The sequence below is a fragment of the Pan troglodytes genome, chromosome 7, assembly GCF_028858775.2.
Source record: "Pan troglodytes isolate AG18354 chromosome 7, NHGRI_mPanTro3-v2.0_pri, whole genome shotgun sequence".
In the NCBI taxonomy this organism is placed as follows: Eukaryota; Metazoa; Chordata; class Mammalia; order Primates; family Hominidae; genus Pan; species Pan troglodytes.
This window is the reverse complement of record NC_072405.2, coordinates 138,461,911-138,479,917: the sequence shown is the minus strand read 5'-3', so window position 1 is coordinate 138,479,917 and position 18,007 is coordinate 138,461,911. Positions and strand designations below refer to the sequence as shown.

General features: G+C 40.6%; 1 long non-coding RNA gene across 1 annotated transcript in view; it reads right to left on the bottom strand.

The window, feature by feature from the left end:
* Positions 1 to 12,665, bottom strand: part of LOC134810918 (uncharacterized) — a 68,050-nt gene extending 55,385 nt beyond the window's left edge. The window contains exons 1-2 of the long non-coding RNA XR_010159675.1: positions 9,155 to 12,665; positions 7,406 to 7,600 (exon numbers count right to left, since the gene is read on the bottom strand). This is a non-coding gene — a long non-coding RNA (uncharacterized LOC134810918). The remainder of the gene's footprint in view (positions 1 to 7,405; positions 7,601 to 9,154) is intronic.
* Between the last annotated feature and the right edge of the window lie 5,342 nt (positions 12,666 to 18,007).

Genomic DNA, 18,007 nt, shown 5'->3' with positions numbered 1-18,007 from the left:
ATGAAACTTCTGGCACCAAAATGCTTGCATTTGAGCCCTATTTGCTAGATGTGTGAACTTGAACAAGTTACTCAACCTCTCTGTGCCTCCATTTTCTCATGTTTAAAGTGGGGATTATGACAGTAATTATATTGTGGGGTTATTATGAGAATTATTTGCATAAACACATGAAGCACTGAGAATAGTGCCTGGAATATAGTTAAGTGCTCAATGTTTACTTTTCATATTGTTTTATGGATGAGCCCAAGAATCTTGGTCAAGGCTTGTAGGCAGAGGTAGAGCAAGAGATTCCAAATCCCAGCCTCCTCTTCTTAATGCTAGAAATGTCCTGGAACCCAGCCCTCTGTTTCTGCCTTTCAGGTCTCACCACTGCCCCTCACACACTGTTGTTCTTGTCCAGGCTGCAGGTGCTGTACTGTAGTGGAAAATGACCTAGAGCTGGAGATCAGAATGGAACACTGCACAGCAATGTCCAGAAAAGGAGAGAAAGAAGGAAAAAGAGAAAAGAATATGAGGGTATGAGGGCCTATGCAGCATTCTGAGCAGTGTCAGGGCTCCATGCAGGGGTGGGAGCACCCTGGACAGGGGAATGATTCAGTGCTCCTTCAAGGAAATACGTTTTTAACTGTTTGGCCATCTATTCTGTGTGGGAAAATCAGAGAAAATACCTTGTTGGTAGCAACCTCAGCCTCCCCTCTGTCCTCTCAAACAATTCAGCTCTGACCCAGACTTGCATACCTTCCTGGCACTGACCTGATCCACTATCCCTAGAAGATAACTCTGTTGGCACCTCTTTCCACCTTCAGTGTCTTATCAAACATTTTTCCAAGCAGAGTTCTCCACGGAAGGAATATTAATAAATAAACTGTGTTCCATGTCATTAAATTTCCAGTGATGTCTCAGAGCCTATTATAGAATCAATCCTCTGGCAACTTCCTGTCTAGCCCACCCCTTAATTTGACTCAGAGTAGAGTTATTGCCCATTTTCAAGGCTAAGTAAGAAGGCATAATCACAAAGATATGGCCAGGGAGTGGAGAGGAGCCAAATCACATACCAGCATGAGCAGAAAGATGGCTGTAATTTAAAGGGAATCAGGCCCCTTCCCTGCAAAACACTCCTCCATGTGCCTTGCCAAGGGACCTCTTTATCAAGATATTCATTTTTTTTAAGAGGAAGCAGCCATTTAAGACATCAACTGATAAACTAAATTGGATCCAGAAATGTGATTTAAATCCTGATTCCAAAATCTATTACTGTTTACATCATTTATAGAGTATAAATAATTATACTCACTTTACAAATATCATTGCAACATTTGAATGAAATAACATTTTTAAAGTATCATAAAATGGTTGGCCTATTGCAATTGATCAATAAATATTATTGTCATTTAAGTAGAAAAAGGAGGTAAGAGGGTCCAGAAAACTTTGTTTTGCCACGAATCTGCTAAGCAATCAATCAGAAGGAATGTTCAGATGAGATCCCTTGAAAACATTCCTCTCTGTCTACCTGCCACCTCCTGGCAGCTGGTGTCCAGGTGAGTGAGCTTCTAATACCCTGGACGCTGCACACAGTGTTGGGTGACACAGTGAAGCAGATGAGATGCACCCATGGCCTCTCTGGGAACAAGAGATTGAAGGGGTCCTTTCTTAAGACCACTCTCTCTGAGTGAGGGTCTGAGAGGACAGAAGTGGTGGATGAGGGAGTAAAGATAAGAATGGGAACGGACAAATAGTGGGAGACTTATGTGCCCACAAACAGCTAAATCATCATCCTCACTCACTGAGGCATCCTTTTATGTCCATGGCTGCCTTGTCCTGTGAACCAGCCTTTGGATAAGATAATAACAACAACACAGTGAATGTTTATTTAGCACCTATTATGAGCTAGACAATCTACTAGGGGTTTTACATACATTCTTTCTTTTATATTATGAGCTAGACAATCTACTAGGGGTTTTACATACATTCTTTCTTTTAAAACTTCCCTCAAATCCCATGAGGTTGGAACTCTCATGATCTTAATTTGTACATGAAGAAATAATCTCAGAGAAGCTCAATAACCTGCTTGGGGTCACTGGCAAAGTTGGGAATTAAACTCAAGGTCGCCTGTGTTGCATTTTCTGGTTGGTAACATACTACAGCATGTGCAACCCAATAAATGGTGACAATGATGATCAAGATAAGGAGACAGTCATGGGTTCCAGAGTGGTACCTTGAAGACATCCTCGCCTCCTTAGTGCCTCTCTCTGAATTCTTCCCTTAGTCTTCCCTCCCTCCTGGGACCACCAAATTACTATCTTTTTAATTCTTCTTTTGATTCTAGCTCATCTAGTCAGGAGAAGTTGTGACAGTTACTGAGGAGAGGTTCTCATGATTCAGAGGCTCACTGAACCTCTATGCCTCACCCTACTCTTGTGAGGAAATGTAGCTTTAACATACTCTCTAAGGAGCCAGGGGACTGGGTTTGAGTCCATTCATTTGTCACTGATTACCCAACCTTGGCCAAGTCACTGGACCTCAGTGAGTCTAGTGGATAATCAACACCTGTTCTATAAACACATCATATTCTCAGAAGGTGGCTGTGATGTCACCTCTTTCTACCATCTCCTCTCATCACATATTCTTTCTTAAGAGATTCTGCTTCCACTCTACTCCCTCAGTTGTGGTCCAGAAGCCCAAAATAATAGCATCTTTTGGAAGAACATCTTCCCAAGGCTCTAAGCTCTGCTGGTATGCTCAGTGCTCTGTGTAAGTCCTTTCTTCCCTGAAAGCACAGTGATTTAATATGGTCCAGAAGTTCTCAAACTTGAGTATGCAGCAAGACCTATAGGAAAACTGTTAAAACTCAGATTTCTGGGCTCCACTGACAGAGTTTCTGATTTAGTAGGTCTGGAGTGGAACCAAGAATTTGCATCTGTAACAATTTACCCATCGATGCCAATACTGCTGGTCCTAACACCATTTTGAGAACTGCACAGCCAGGATGAATTGGTCAACCTACCTGAAGTCGCTGCTCAGCTATTCTACTTTCTAGCTGAGCAAACTTGGGCAGGTCAATTTCTCTGAGCCTCAGTCTCAATCAACATTAAATGGAGATGATTTCAATGCATATCTCAAAAAGTTATTGCAATGACTGGGGGAGTTCCTGCACATAGAGCCTTCAGTGTTCTACCTTGCTCTTAGCAAGTGCTCAATATTTGTGAATTGTTAAAATTCCAGGGGTTTTAAAGCCCCTGGGATCAACTATCCTGCATCCCCTCACTAGGCTGCACTGCACAACCAGCTTCAGAGTAAACCAGTAATTAGAGAATGACTCATTGTCAATCTCTGGGCTAGTGGCTAAACAACGTTGAGGATATTTAGTTTTTTTCTGTAAGGAAAGAGCTCATGACACAATACTGAAAACTCAAAATTTGGACCTGGGTAAACTAGTGGAGTAACCTCAAGCAAGTTCAATATAATTTCCAGGGTTCAGGTTCCTCGTCTGTTCAATGGGAACAATAATGTTCACCTCAAACTGAATGAGCTGTCAGCCTGTTTTGTGAGCTATGGTCCTTCTAGTTGTGAGAAATCCAACAGCTACCTAAATATTTGTGTCCATTACTGATCCAGGCAATTAAGGTGCCACGACTGATCACCTGAGTTCAGCCACTGCTCCCTGTCCCTTGACTGTGCTGCCACCTGGATTCTGTTATGTAATGAACCCTCATTTCTGAGGAAGACCAAGCTCCCTGTGTTTCCAGTGAATGCCATTGGCCTATGTACCTAGCTACAGGCCATTCCAAAAAAGTGATGTTTTGCAAAGGCTGGATACAGCCACAAAGCTCACAGGAGACAAAGTCCGTAATCATGTGCCCATTTTTCTTCCCCTTCTCCTCCAAAAGTCAATTACATTACTCACTAGTCATGCTTTGAAAAACCTCCAAAAATCCCACAGGAAAGCACCACAAATTGTTTTTATCATTTTTGTTCCATTTCTCCTGTTTGCTTAGTAATCCTGACAAATAACTTTGTGCAAACAAAAACCTTTTAATTCTATTGGGTTCTTGCCTGTGATACTAGAGGCTCAATGTTAAGGTCCAGGGGTAGGTGGAAAAAGTGCTTTGGATTTAAACTACCTTATAAATGAGCTTATAACAAAATGAAAGAACACTTAGCAGTAATTTCTTTATTCATTTAAATAAATATTGAGTGCTTACTGGGTGGCAGGCACAGTTCTTAGCTGTTCAGAATATAACAGAGAATATAGCATAGGCTCTGTCTTCTTTTTTTAATACCCAATCAAGGAATATTCTAGATGATAGAAATAATTAATGGCAAAGTATTTGGCCAGTAAACACTGGCTCTGTCACCTTCAGTAGTTTAATTTGAATTGGTCAATGTATGAGTACTGAAAAGACAAGACTTTAAGAAGTTATCTACCTCTTGCTTTTTAATTTTTTTTTTTTTACTGTGTCAGAAGAAATTATGACTCTTCACAAATAAGAAAACAAGTAATGGAAAATATTTTACCTATTTTTTAATTGGCTACATTAAACAGCTATTCATATGTTTATTTATTCCCTCATTCAATCAACGATTGTTTTCTGAGACTTTTTATCCTCCAGATACTAGAGATATAGCAGTGAATGAGATGCTCCCTGCCCTCCAAGACCTGTTAGTCTATTAGGGCCGGATAATTACCATTCAGAATGGTGAATTGTAGGAAAACAAAAATAACAGATACAAAATAAACAAGAATCGTAAAGCCTGAGTGTGCCTGACAATGTGGCTCACATATATTTGTACAATGCCAGGTACCTTACACATATTTGTGTAACTCTCTCAACAACCCTACAAAGTTGGGAAGTATTATGAACCCCGCATTACAGCTGGATAATTGAACCATGGACACATCAGGTCACACAGCACTTAAGTGCCACATTTGAGGAGGAAAACTTTGTAGTTTTTAATGACCATACGTTGGTTCCTCAAGTAAAATTTCTAAGCATTAACTTAGAGGTTGAATGACAACTTAACTTTGCCATCAGCCTAGAATATCTTCACTTACAAATGCCCCAAAACATGAAACTTCTTATCCATTGGGATTCATTTCAAATATGAAAGAGTCCAGCAAGAGATTTTTTTCCCAGCACTGAGTGCCCAAAAGGTTTAATGGTCCCACCGGGTTGTGGCCAGAGAAGCACATCATATAAAACAAAGACAATGGAAGGACAGAAGATTTGCTTCCTGCCCCAGTGCTGTCTCTCTCTGCCATGTGACCTCCAGTAAATTGTTGGAGTTTGGGTTCCCCTTTTAAATTCAATGGGGATTTCAATACCAACTTCAGGCCATCATTTAAGGGGGTTAGAGGTGAGTGTGTTTATTTATTTGTTTGTTTGTTTCTTTCTTTATTTATTTATTTTGAGATGGATTCTCGCTCTGTCGCCCAGGCTGGAGTGCAGTGGTGCGATCTCGGCTCACTGCAAGCTCTGCCTCCCAGGAGAATCAAGCGATCCTCCTGCCTCAGACTCCTGAGTAGCTGAGACTACAGGCGTGTGCCACCATGCCTGGACAATTTTTTGTATTTTTAATAGAGACAGGGCTTCCCCATGTTAGCTAGAATGGTCTCAATCCCCTGACCCCGTGATCTGCCCTGCTTTGCCCTCCCAGAGTGCTGGGATTACAGGCATGAGCCACCATGCCTGGCCATGAGTGTGGTTTCTGAGCTGCTATATGACTATTGAGCAAAAGTCTCTTGCACCTCTAGACCTCACCATCACCATCCTCTGAATCTTGCTTTGTCCCTCTGAAAGAGTATTGTATCTCATGTAACCTGACTCCATATGAAAGCTATGTTTTTTATTACCATTATCAATACAGTCATCATCGTCATCATCAGCAGCATCATCATCATCATCTCCATTAGGAGTTTTGGCCCACAAATACATCAAAATGTATTTACTGAGTGTAAGTTAGTCTGGGGCATCAGAATCCTTTTATTTTTATTTTTATCTTTTAACTTTTATTTTAGGTTCAAGGAAACATGTGCAGGTTTGTTATATAGGTAAATTCTTGTCACAGGGGTTTGTTGTACAGATTATTTCATCAGCTAGGTACCAAGCATAGTACTCAATAGCTGTTTCTTCTAATCCTCTCCCTCCTCCGACCTTCCACCCTCAAGTACGCCCCAGTGTCTGTTGTTCCCATTTGTGTCCATGTGTTCTCATCACTTAGCTCCCACTTATGAGTGAGAACATGCCATATTTGGTTTTCTGTGCCTGTGTTAGTTTGTTAAGGATGATGGCTGCCACCTCCTTCCGTGTTCCTGCAAAGGACATGATCTCATTCTTTTTAGGGCCACATAGTAGTCCACGGTGTATATGTGCCATATTTTCTTTATCCAGTCTACCATTGGTGGGCACCTAGGTTGATTCCATGTCTTTGCTATTTTGAATAGTGCTGCAATGAACATATGTGTGTGTGTGTCTTCATGGCAGAATGATTTCTATTCCTTTGGGTATATACCCAGTAATGGGATCACTGAGCCAAATGATAGTTCTGTGTTTTGGTCTTTGAGGAATCACCACACTGCTTTCCACAATGATTGAGCTAATTCACACTTCCACTAACAGTGTATAATTTTTCTCTTTTCTCTGCAACCTTGCCATCATCTCTCATTTTTTAAAATTTTTATTAATAGCCATTCTGACTGATGTAAGGTGGTATCTCATTGTGGCTTTGATTTGCATTTCTCTAATGATCAGTAATATAGAGCTTTCTTTCATATGCTTGTTGGCCTCATATATGTTTTCTTTTGAAGTGTCTGTTCATGTCCTTTGCCCATTTTTAATGGCATTGTTTGGGTTTTTTTCTTGTAAATTTGTTTAAGTTCTTTATAGATACTGGATACTAGACATTTGTTGGATACACAATTTGCAAATATTTTCTCTTGTTCTGTAGGTTGTCTGTTTACTCTGTTGATAGTTTCTTTTACTGTGCAGAAGCTCTTGAGTTTAATTAGATCCCATTTGTCAATTTTTGCTTTTGTGGGGTGTTAGAATCCTGAGCCTAAGGCTACGTCATCAGTCACAGCCAAAAGCCCTAGAGAAAAAAGGAACTCTGTAGAGGTTTAGCTCAAAAGGGAAATCATCATCACATCAGCAGCTGCTTTTGCTGACCTGGCATGAATGAACCATGTACTCTGGATAGGCACTTTACAAAAACCACAGAACTTTGCCAGCTTAGAGTTTCTACATTGCCCCACTGGCTCTCCCTGAATTACCACACCCAATGCTATTCAATGATTCTGTGTGGGCCACTATGTCACCGCTATCAGCTAAGGTAATAATACAGTATTTGTTAGCATCATTCCAGCTTTACAGCCTTCTACCTACAGTGCTGTATTTTCAGGTTCTCTTACCTCCCTAGTCTTTTCACACTGCCCCTGCAGGGATTTTTCTTTCTGCTATGCAATCCAGGTCACTCCAGGCTTTCCTTGCTTTCTTCCATGCATGTCACAGACTGGCACTTTCCACAGCCTTAGCTCCAATTAATTCTTTGTTTTGTTTGATTTCCAGCCAACAGCCAGCAACTCTTTGGGTTTTACTCCTGGTTGCTTAAATAAATAAACCAAATGTTAATTTGTTGCTCATTGATTAAGTGCAGAGATCGTGTAACTGAAAATACTAATGATTTTCTAAGTGTCCACACTAGCACAGTAATGGTGTCAGGTTTAGTTCGTGTTTGGTGTAGTGGAGGGAAGGGGAAGTTCTTTCTTTAACATTTTTATTTTATTTGTTTCTTCCAATAGCCTGGCAAAGTAGACAGGACAGGAATTATTGTCTGTATTTCACAGATGAGGAAACCCAGAGATATTAAATAACTTGTTGAATGCCACCCAGCTCAGAAAAAGGTAACTGCAGCTAGGACTCAGTAAACCTGACTCCCTGTTCATGAAACTGTTGTAGGTGGCTCCATTTCCCGTCAGGTACTCCTGTGGAATAATAATAATCCTTTATGTGATGTATTAATATTTTCATAAACATTTTCTGTGTTTTTCAGAATGTCTTCCATGAAACAGCAGTTGTGTGAAATGCACTATAAGAAAAGAGTCCCTGTGGTCAAATGTGTGTAATATGCTATATACTGCACCCACTTCTTGGAGAGTCAGTACATTGGTTAGTATGTGAAAGCCTCTGAGAAGTCCTGCGGCAGTACAAGACTTGGAAATTAATTTTGACCCAGCGTTGTCCAAATATATTTGAGCATGGATAGACAAGAGTGAAAGCAGAGACACCATATTCCAACAATACAGACAAGAGACGAGAAGTGTTTGGGCAAAGGAGGATGGCAGCAGAGGTGGTAAGAAGCAACTGGATTCTGAACATATTTCAAATGCAGAGCCAATCAGATTTGCTGGTGGATAGGATATAGAGTGTAAGAAAATGAATGAAGTCAAGGATGATGCTGAGATTTTTAGGCCTGATCAACACATGAACAGAATTTTCACTTCCTTCAGGAAGCTCTCCCTAGCCTAATAGCCCCACCCTTACTATCACAACCTCTTACCACATCAAATCTCTTGCCTTCAGAGATTGCACAGTTTTAGTTATATCTTTGTTGATGACATTTTTGGCAATGGCTGACTTTATCATTTTTGCTTGCTATTGTATCTCCCGTGCCTAGCACATTGTAGGCACGCAATAAATATTTGTTGAATGAATGAATGGACAGAGACTAGCATGTGGTAGTTGTTTAAACTGTAGCTACCATATTATTAATCTATCTAATATCCAGGTGATATTAATATTAATATGACTGATCAATTTAATATGCAGTGCGGGGCTGGAGAAAGGTGGAAGAGGAGTGACTGCTAACAGAAAACAAACAAAAAAAAGATGGTCAGAAACCCCAGCTCTAATTTGAGTTATGCCCATATGTTTCTGAGTCGGCCTTGGGCAAGTCCCTTCACCTTTTGAGACCCATTCTTCTAATACTGTTCAAAAATAGATAAGACAATATGATTTTCATCAGCCTTGCACCTTGCTGTCCATGGGTCTAAGTGAAAGCAATAGCTTGTATCTTCAGTAATGTCGTGCAGCACTCTTCAATGCAGAACCTGTCTGATTTAATGTTCCATTCTCTAGCACAATTTAAGTACTTTAGGTACCTGGAAAAGGGTAATGCAATTGTTGCTGAAGTCACCCAGAAGACTTCCTGGAGGTTTTCTTTCTTCCTCCTTCCAAGACCTTTAAGTAGCAGATGAATATACTGGTGTATGGTAGAGGGAGAAAAAAAAAAAAAAAAACTTTTACAGTTTGTACTACTCTAGTTCAACTGACAAGATTGCAATAGGAACTTGCCCCTTTCCTACCACCTAAAGGACTACTGGGCAAAAGTCACTCGCCACTCTAGACCTCACTATTCGTTTGAATTTTGGTTTGTCCCTCTGAAAGAGTCCTTTTTCCTTCCAGATAGGAATGCACACAAATACGTTTCCCATCTGGACCTTTTTTGAACCATTCACCCTAAAAATCAATCTTGGGTTCTTGAATCTGGCCAGCTTGCGCGGACGGTAACCTCACCACAATGCATACACAGGTCCACAAGGTTTCATTAGCTCTCTCAATGAGAGCTCTTTTGGGTAAAGCTACCCAGAAAGTGATTTTTAGTTTCATTTCATTTATTTTTGTTTTCCACCTGGCTGCCCAGGGCAAACATCTACCCCAAGAGCTTCTCCCTCGGGGGACCATCCTCTCTATCATTGGTTGCCTTGGTACAAACGTTGCACATGTCTCCTAATGCTGAGGCTCTGCTAGACTCTTTCTTTCCCCAGAAGAGGTCACTACCTGATTAGAAAAACAGTAGCTTTCATTCAGCCCCCAGCCCCTCACTGCCACTCAACGCACAATTCTCCATGGCTAATAGCTAAACCCAAAAGTCACCCCATCTTTCCTAATGTTGTTACCATTCATTTTATGATCATTGGTCTGTGAAAAATATTCAGGGCATCGTCTGCTTATTACTTCCAGTCTCGTTTTTGAAATATTCCACCATGACAATTTTTTAATTTTCCCCTCAAAATGACCCTCTGCTGCTACTTAGCCTAGTTTATAGGTGAGAAGACTGAAGGACGAAGAGATGAATTGGCTTACACAACGACTATCGACAGCAAAGGTTACACGAGAATTTGTGTCTCCTGATAACATGTTCAGGTGTTGAAAAGAGAAGGTGCCAGAATTTTATTGGTTGAGCCATTCTTCTAAAGGAGGAGGGGAAAACCGGAACATGGAAACAATTCAAGTTGAGAAATGTCATCCTGTGAAAATAGACAGGAGGTGACTGGAAAGCCAATGGCTTAGCTAGAGGGCAGCTCAACATTCTTTCTGGCTCCAGGATTCCAGGATTCCTTAAAAACCAGGATTCCCTGGAAACTATGATACAACAACGATGACAGCAGAAGACTTCACCAAGCCTTACAGTCAGTCATGGGGACAAGATCAAAGGGTGGGACAGTGCACCATGGATCCTCTGTCATTGAATGAAGCACCAGGGACATGTAGTATATCACTCTGAGCTCTTGGTTTCAAGAACATAGGGAGAAAAATTGGGGAAGAAGGGTTAGTGATTTACTGGAAGTTTATCAGAGGTTCTCAGCAACAGGAAACTTAGAAGAACAAGAACTGTAGCAGTCTGGATGATTAAAGAGGAGGAAGCTCAACAATGATCTTGTAGGAAGAAGGAAGAATGTAGCCGAATACCACCACTGCAGCTGCCTGAGCTGTGAATAAATTTTACGTGAGTATTTAGCTTTGGGACATACTCTCAGGTTTCAAAATCCCAGAAGCAAGAGTCACACAGTCAGGATTCAAAATCTCAGAGGCAAGGTGGCAGAGGGATATAATGGGCCAAACTCTGGACATTTGCTAAACTCTATCAACCTAGGGATGAAAAGAGGGAGGATTTAAAGTCTCTGACATCTGTGATAAGTAGAGGCCACTATTCTCCAACCATACTACGAAAAAGAGGCTCTGTACCAACAAGGAAGGAGTCTGCATGCTGAACAGCTCCCAAAATTACAATTTGGGAGAGCCCACTACATAGTAGGCTGGTATGCATCGCTGTAAGTTCAGTGGTTCTTCCAGAGCCCTAGAAGAGGCAGAACACTATAGCATTCATGGTCGATATAAATAATAGCTATAATTTAGCGATCATCTACTGTGAAGTGAGCAAAATAGGCACTATATTCATATATTATCACATTTTATTTTCACAACAGCCCTGCAATGGGTTTTATTAATTCTGCTTTACAGAAGAGGGACTTGAGGTTCAGAGAGGCAAGCTATTTCTAGAGTCAAACAATTTTCAGGGAGAATTAGAACTCAAATCTAGTTTGCTGTGCAAGGCTGCAGCTCTTTCCACTACCTGATGCTGTGCTCTCCAGACTAGACTAGGGAATCCTGTATTTATATAGCAATGACAGAAGAAGGATGAAGACTCCACAGGAGCCAAGTTGGAAAGGTCATTTTTGATAAGGGTTTGAACCAAGTTGGTATCTGAAGTCATCCAAAAAACAAATAAATAAGAGGGAAGCAATAAACTACTGGAATAACCCCAACAGTGAATCACTTTCCATTTTTATGTGTTATTATGTGGCTTAAAAAATAAATAGGCAAGCATTTGTTGAGTAAGACTGTATGAGATGCTATGGAGGGTGAGAGAACAGATAAACCAGTATCTTTCTCTCTTTTCATTTAAGTATCTTGAAATCTTGTTGTTTTCCTATATGCTTAAAAAGATAACTAGCAGTTTTAATTATATAAATTCAGATATTAAACAACAAGGGTCCTATGAACCTTTGTTGTCAGGGGAGTTTCACAAAAGCAGTAATACCTGAACTTCCCACTGAATATTAGGTTTGAACAAGTGAAATCTAGATAGGCGGGCACACCCAGAAGAGGACCACCAAAGCAAAGGCACAGACACAAGAGGAGATTGGTCCACCTGGAGTTGAGAGTTCATAATACCATGTAGGGAGAGAAAGAATTAAAAAGCAGGTTGAGCCAGGGCCAGCAGCATACACCTATAGTTCCAACTAACCAAGAGGCTGAGGCAGGAAGATCCCTTGAGCCTACGGGTTAAAATCTATCCTGGGTAACATTGCAAGATCCTATTTCTTAAAAGAAAGAAAAAAAAGGAAAAAGTAGGTTAAAGGTATCAAAGCAGGTTGAAATAAGTAAATGCAGAGGTTTCTGAATCATAGGCAATGGGCCTTGACATTTATATGACAAGTGATGGGAATCTGAAGAAGATATTTGAACTCATTAATATGTCTAGTGCCTAATAGAATGTTCAGGCTCTACCAGGTATGTTTGCTAAGTGAGCGAATGAATGAATGAATGCTATGTATAGGATGTGCTAGCATAGAAAGAGTTAAGAGTGTATTGCAATGGCAGTCTGGATGATATAAGATGGTATTGGTAGCTGTAGAAAAGTTATGAAAAATTTGGAAGCAATGAAAAAGACACTATAAAAGGGAAAAAGAGATTCTATTCCACCATTTTTTCCTGAGTGGTAATTTACATGAAAACAGTAGGAAAAAATTCTTCTAATAACCTCTAAATTCAAGAACTCATAACTCTACCAGTGGAGCTCAAGATGCTTATACATCTCTCTGGCAGTCAAAGAGCTAGTCAGGGGAAGAAAATGAGAAGCATATTTTTAAAAGCAGAAAGTAAAAATATTAAAATGCATGTTAAGCTTTGGAGGCAATATTTAACTTTTTCTCTAACTAGGTAATTGAAGCTCAATTTACTAATGGTCAATGGAGAAATGCAGGTCTTATTATTCCTGGTTTGCGATGGGAATACCGAGGGTCAAAGAAGCCCAACATTTCACAATGACGTGATTCCAGGTACATTTATTCTAAGACCTGTATTTTGTTTTGTATTATCACATGTCACAGAAGACTTGAGGAAGAAAAGAGAAAAAAAGATGAGAAAGATTCAATTCTAGGAAGTCTCCTTAGTAGATATCTCAGGAAATACATGATGGGACTGTATTATACTGAGGACCCATAGTTGAGCATATATAAAACTTTTCTCTCTGCACAGGTATAGCACTCTCCTGTTTACCTAGGACAATTTGCAGTGAATGATAATCCATTTTCTCTCCCAAGAGTTGGTAAATTGATTTTGTTTGTTTGTTACTTTTGAAATGCACAGACTGCATATATGTAGTTGGTGCTTTTTTACAAGGCTCTGTTGGGTCAATAAAGACCCTCCTTTTCCATTTCTCCTCCCTGTGTCTTACAGCCATCACATTCCAGCAGACACTAGGGAGCTCTCACCCAAGCCAATAAGCCGCAGAATTACCTAAAGCTACAATCATTCCCATCAAATAAGATCTTGCAGTTTGGAACAAGTCCCATAGCTTCAACAATTTGGTTTCTTGGCCAGAGCCAAAAATGCTGATTTCCCCTCCCTGGAAGGTTTAGAAACCTGGGATGCACCATGGATGGGGTGCTCCTTGTGTTCTCTGCATCCTTCTTCATGACACAGGATCTGCTGAAGAGATGACTGAGGCTTCATAAAAGCTTTATGAGACACAGTGGAACAGAAAGGCTTTGAGCCACCATCACCTTTGTAAAGTCCAGCTGTTGCCATCAGCTCTGCAATAAAAGCTGAACAGAAAGGTTGGCCACATCCCACAAGTAATGCTTCTTTACTGTGATTCATTCAGAAACACCGAGTTCCACTGAGAAGCTGGGGATAGTCCAGAGGCAGCCTTAACCAAAACTAGCTACTTCTTTGAAATTATCATCCGAGAAATGTGCTTGAGTTTTAAGCCCCAACGGCTGGTTGCATCCCACTGGTCACTCCTGAGGTTAATATCCCTTCACCTGTAGCACTGACTGCCTTTTCTCGAGTCCCCTGCTAACCCACCATCCAGTCTTACTTCCCTACAAAAAAAAAAAAGGCTCCTTTTTAAAGCAAAAACCCAGAATTAATATGATGCATAAAAACTATTATAGCCGAAAGCGATGGCTCACACTTGTAATCCCGGCACTTTGGGAGGCCGAGGCAGGTGGATCACCTGAGGTCAGGAGTTCGAGACAAGCCTGGCCAACATGGTGAAACCCCATCTCTACCAAAAATACAAAAATTAGCTGGGTGTGGTGGCAGGTGCCTGTAATCCTAGGTACTTAGGAGTCTGAGGCAGGAGAATCGCTTGAACCTGGGATGAGGAGGTTGCAGTGAGCTGAGATCATGCCATTGCACTCCAGCCTGGGCAATAACAGCAAAACTCCATCAAACAAACAAACAACAACAAAAAAAAACACACAAAAATCAAAACAAAACAAAAAACTATTATAGACTAGATTGGCCAGACAGAATGCAGCAACACAGTGGTGCTCACTGAAGGATCATGGTCATGCCAGGATTTTGCTCTCATTCCTTTAAGCAGCAAAAGTTCCCAGAGACGTCATTCTTCTTTTTAGCCAAATTCACCGTACAAAAGTTTTCCTTTCTTATGTTTACCTAGAAATTAAAAAAAAAGGGAAGAGGGAGATTGAAATTATTGCCATAGATTATTGGGAAAGAAACTTGAACTTGGTAAAGTCTTTTTGTAGAATAATTAGGGAGTATTCATCAAAACCTTAAAAAGTGCAGGCTCTTAAAACCAGAAACACCACTACTAGCTATTTATTCTGTGTTAACGGGCACAGAGCTAGGGATTGAGTTTACAGGGTTAAGGTGCTCCCAGTTTCATGGTAAAAATAGCAAGAGACTGTGGATTATGGACATGGCAGCCCTGTGACTGATGACCAATAGATGCAGAAAGCAGAATGCTCCAGACTCTGTCCATGAGAGGAAGGCCATGCCTAGAAAAGCCCATGGGCACCCACAGCTTTGTCACAGTGCTAACTGCATGATTCTCAGTGTGCTTTCAGGCACCCCCAAGTGCTTCATGCCACTGCTCCAGAAATGGGAAGTGGTTGGCCTTGCTGTTGGAACTAGTTGAGACCTTTAAGACAAGAATCTCTAAGGGGATTCCCTGAGACCAAAACCAGACATTTCATGTAATCATGATCAGCTATTTCTCACTCTGTATCAGACCAGTGAAAATGAACAAAGTGGATGAAGGGAATCAAATAAGCCTGAACTTAATACAATGGAGTTGTATTGAGGCAGAGGCTGCCCTAAGACCCAATACAACAGAGATCTCCCACTCACTTTGTGTTTCGCCTCTTCGGAAAGCTCTCTTAGCTGAAGATATATACAAACACATACACACAGGCACTACTCACATACACTCAGACACATACATCCATGAATGTGCACCGATTCTCCTGAAACAAATACTATTTTAAAATATTAGAGGGAAATGACCTGTGCTACAGCAGCACTCTTCCTTCCAAGCCAATATTGTATTTGAGTCAGTGTCTGTGGCTCAAATGCTGTGTTACTGAGTGAGAATTTCATACGGCTGTGTGGGAAACTGGCCCATAAACATACTTGTTAAGAGCATTTAGCTTTCTGGCTCCAGCCATTCCGATGTCTGTCTTAGAATTGTGCCAGGAGCCAATGGTAGAAAAAGAAGCAGCGTCATTCAGCTTAATTGGGCAATGATTAGGACTTCCTCCAACAAAGAAAGTAAGCAGGGAAACTGTAGCTGACCTCCCTAGGGCTGTTTAGGGGTCCTGGGTCCAGGGACTACTTTATACAGGATAAATATATCTGAACTTTCCTAACCTCCCAGCCTGATTTAATTAGTAAACACCTTCAAAGGGATCAAGCTGACTTGTGAAACAAAGTCTACCGCACACTGCAAAGGTGGGCAAATAAATATTTAAAGGGCACATCCATGTAGGTGGAGCGGGGAGGGAAATAGATTAGGAACAGTAGGAAAAGATATGAGTTAACTCTGGGAGTTCTCTTGTGTAACTGCCCTTGACCTTGCCCCTTCCAGTGGCTAAACTTGCCCCTTCTCCAGGGCTTTTGTGGGACCTCTTCACTAGACACAGCCAGCCAGCCTCAGAAAGAACTATCCCAAAATATGGATTCACTTAACCTTATTATAGTTGTGGTCACAGTTCTGCTCACAGAATATTTCAGTTGTCTTGAATGTCAGGGCTGAACAAGATCTATTTAAAGGTCTAGAACTAAACACTGCTATTTAGCAAACTTGTATGAACATGCAAATCACTACTAAAGTGTGTTTTGTTTTGTTTTATCTAGCAATGATATAACCTAAAGGACTGACTCGTCAATGGTGGTGTTTCAGGAAACGCCAGCCATTGTCAAGTGCACCTCTGCAAAAGACCAGCCCTGTCTATAGAATTTCCAGACACTTTATGCTTTTTCAGTGGCTTTTAGCCAATTATCACATAGTTCCCCACCACATTGTGGTGGAACAGCAACTAACAAGACTTCCCAGGTCACACAAAGGCTCTGAAAGAATCAAAGTGCATGCCACACAAATGAACTATCATCAGTTCCACCTCCACTCTTAACGCTCTGGAGAACTTGGGATAGAGAGATTTTCATAATGGGATTTAAATCTAGGAGTCATACTTGGAATTGGAGTTCAATTCTCTGAAGTGGTTCAGATGGGAGACTAATATGAGCTTCTTAATTACTTTATTTCACATATCAGAAGGGAGATGAGGCAGGGGAGTGAAGAATACCATTCTGGGAATTCAGCACCTGCTGAATTCCAGGTAAAATATTCTAGGAATGATATGCTATTGCCCATTCACTGCCTCACTTAATCCTCATGGCAAACCTGCAAACTATGTATTATTATTCCTATTTTGCACAGAAAGCCGAGGCTTAAGCACATCAGATGGGCTACACGCAATCCAGTCTGTTTTGTTTTGCTGTTTGATTGGTTCGTTGGTTGTTTTTGTTTGTTTATTTTGTTTTTGTTCATTTTGCTTTATCATTTACACATTGATTGTTCATTCAGCAAAAAATTGTAAAATACTCAAAGACAATAACTTTGTCTAAATTCTTTCCTCTCTATTCCCAACATTCATCTGACTGCTAGACTCATATTCATTCATTTATTCATTCAAAACATATTTATTAGACAGTAGGGACACAGCAGTGGACAAAACCGAAAAGGTGCTTGTTATTATGAAGCTTACATTTTAACAGAGAAAGACAATCAATTAAATAAATAAGCAAGTTAGAAGTAAGAAAGAAAGGATGGAAGGAAGAAAAGAAGGAAGTGAGAGAGGGAGGGAAGGAGCCAGAGAGAGAGGGATAAAAGAAGGAAAAAGGGAAATTATCAGAAAGTGAGGCATATCATGCAGAAAACTGAGATTGGAAGATGTGATGGAGAGAGGCTGGATGATACCTCAAATTGGGTATTCAGAACAGGATTCTCAAAAAAGGAGAAGTTCAAACTGAACCTGAATGACAAGAAAGAGGAAGCCACAGAAAATCAAGGGGAAGATATTGTAGCCAAAGAAACTACAAAACCCTGAGATGGGAAAGAACTTTAAGAGCTAAAAAAACTGAGAAAAAATGAATGTGGCTAGCGAAGGTCAGTGATTCAGAGAAAGAGTTACACAAGATGATGTCAGAGAGATGGTTAGGAGCCAGGTGACATAGGACTTTGTAAGCCACAGTAAGGATCATTCATCAAATATGTGTTGAATGAATAAATGCACAGGCCTTGGAGCACTATGAGAATGTGAGTACCAGTAGCCTTTTAAGGAATTTATACTTGAGTCAGAAAGACAAAAGAAATCCATGTCCACTCATTTAAGAACTATTTCCTGAAGCCCCGTGGCATGCTGGGCATTGTGGTTGATACAGGGGCACCAGAGTGAATAAGCCATACTCCTGGCCTTCTACCAGTTCACACGTTTAAGGAAAGAGACAAGACCATGATCAGAGTAACAGGTTTTTTAATTTGAGGAAACGCTATGTGAGTACATGGAAAACATCTAACAGCCTGTAAAAGAAGTCAAGGAAAAGCAAAGACAGCATATAAATTACAGCCAAGATAA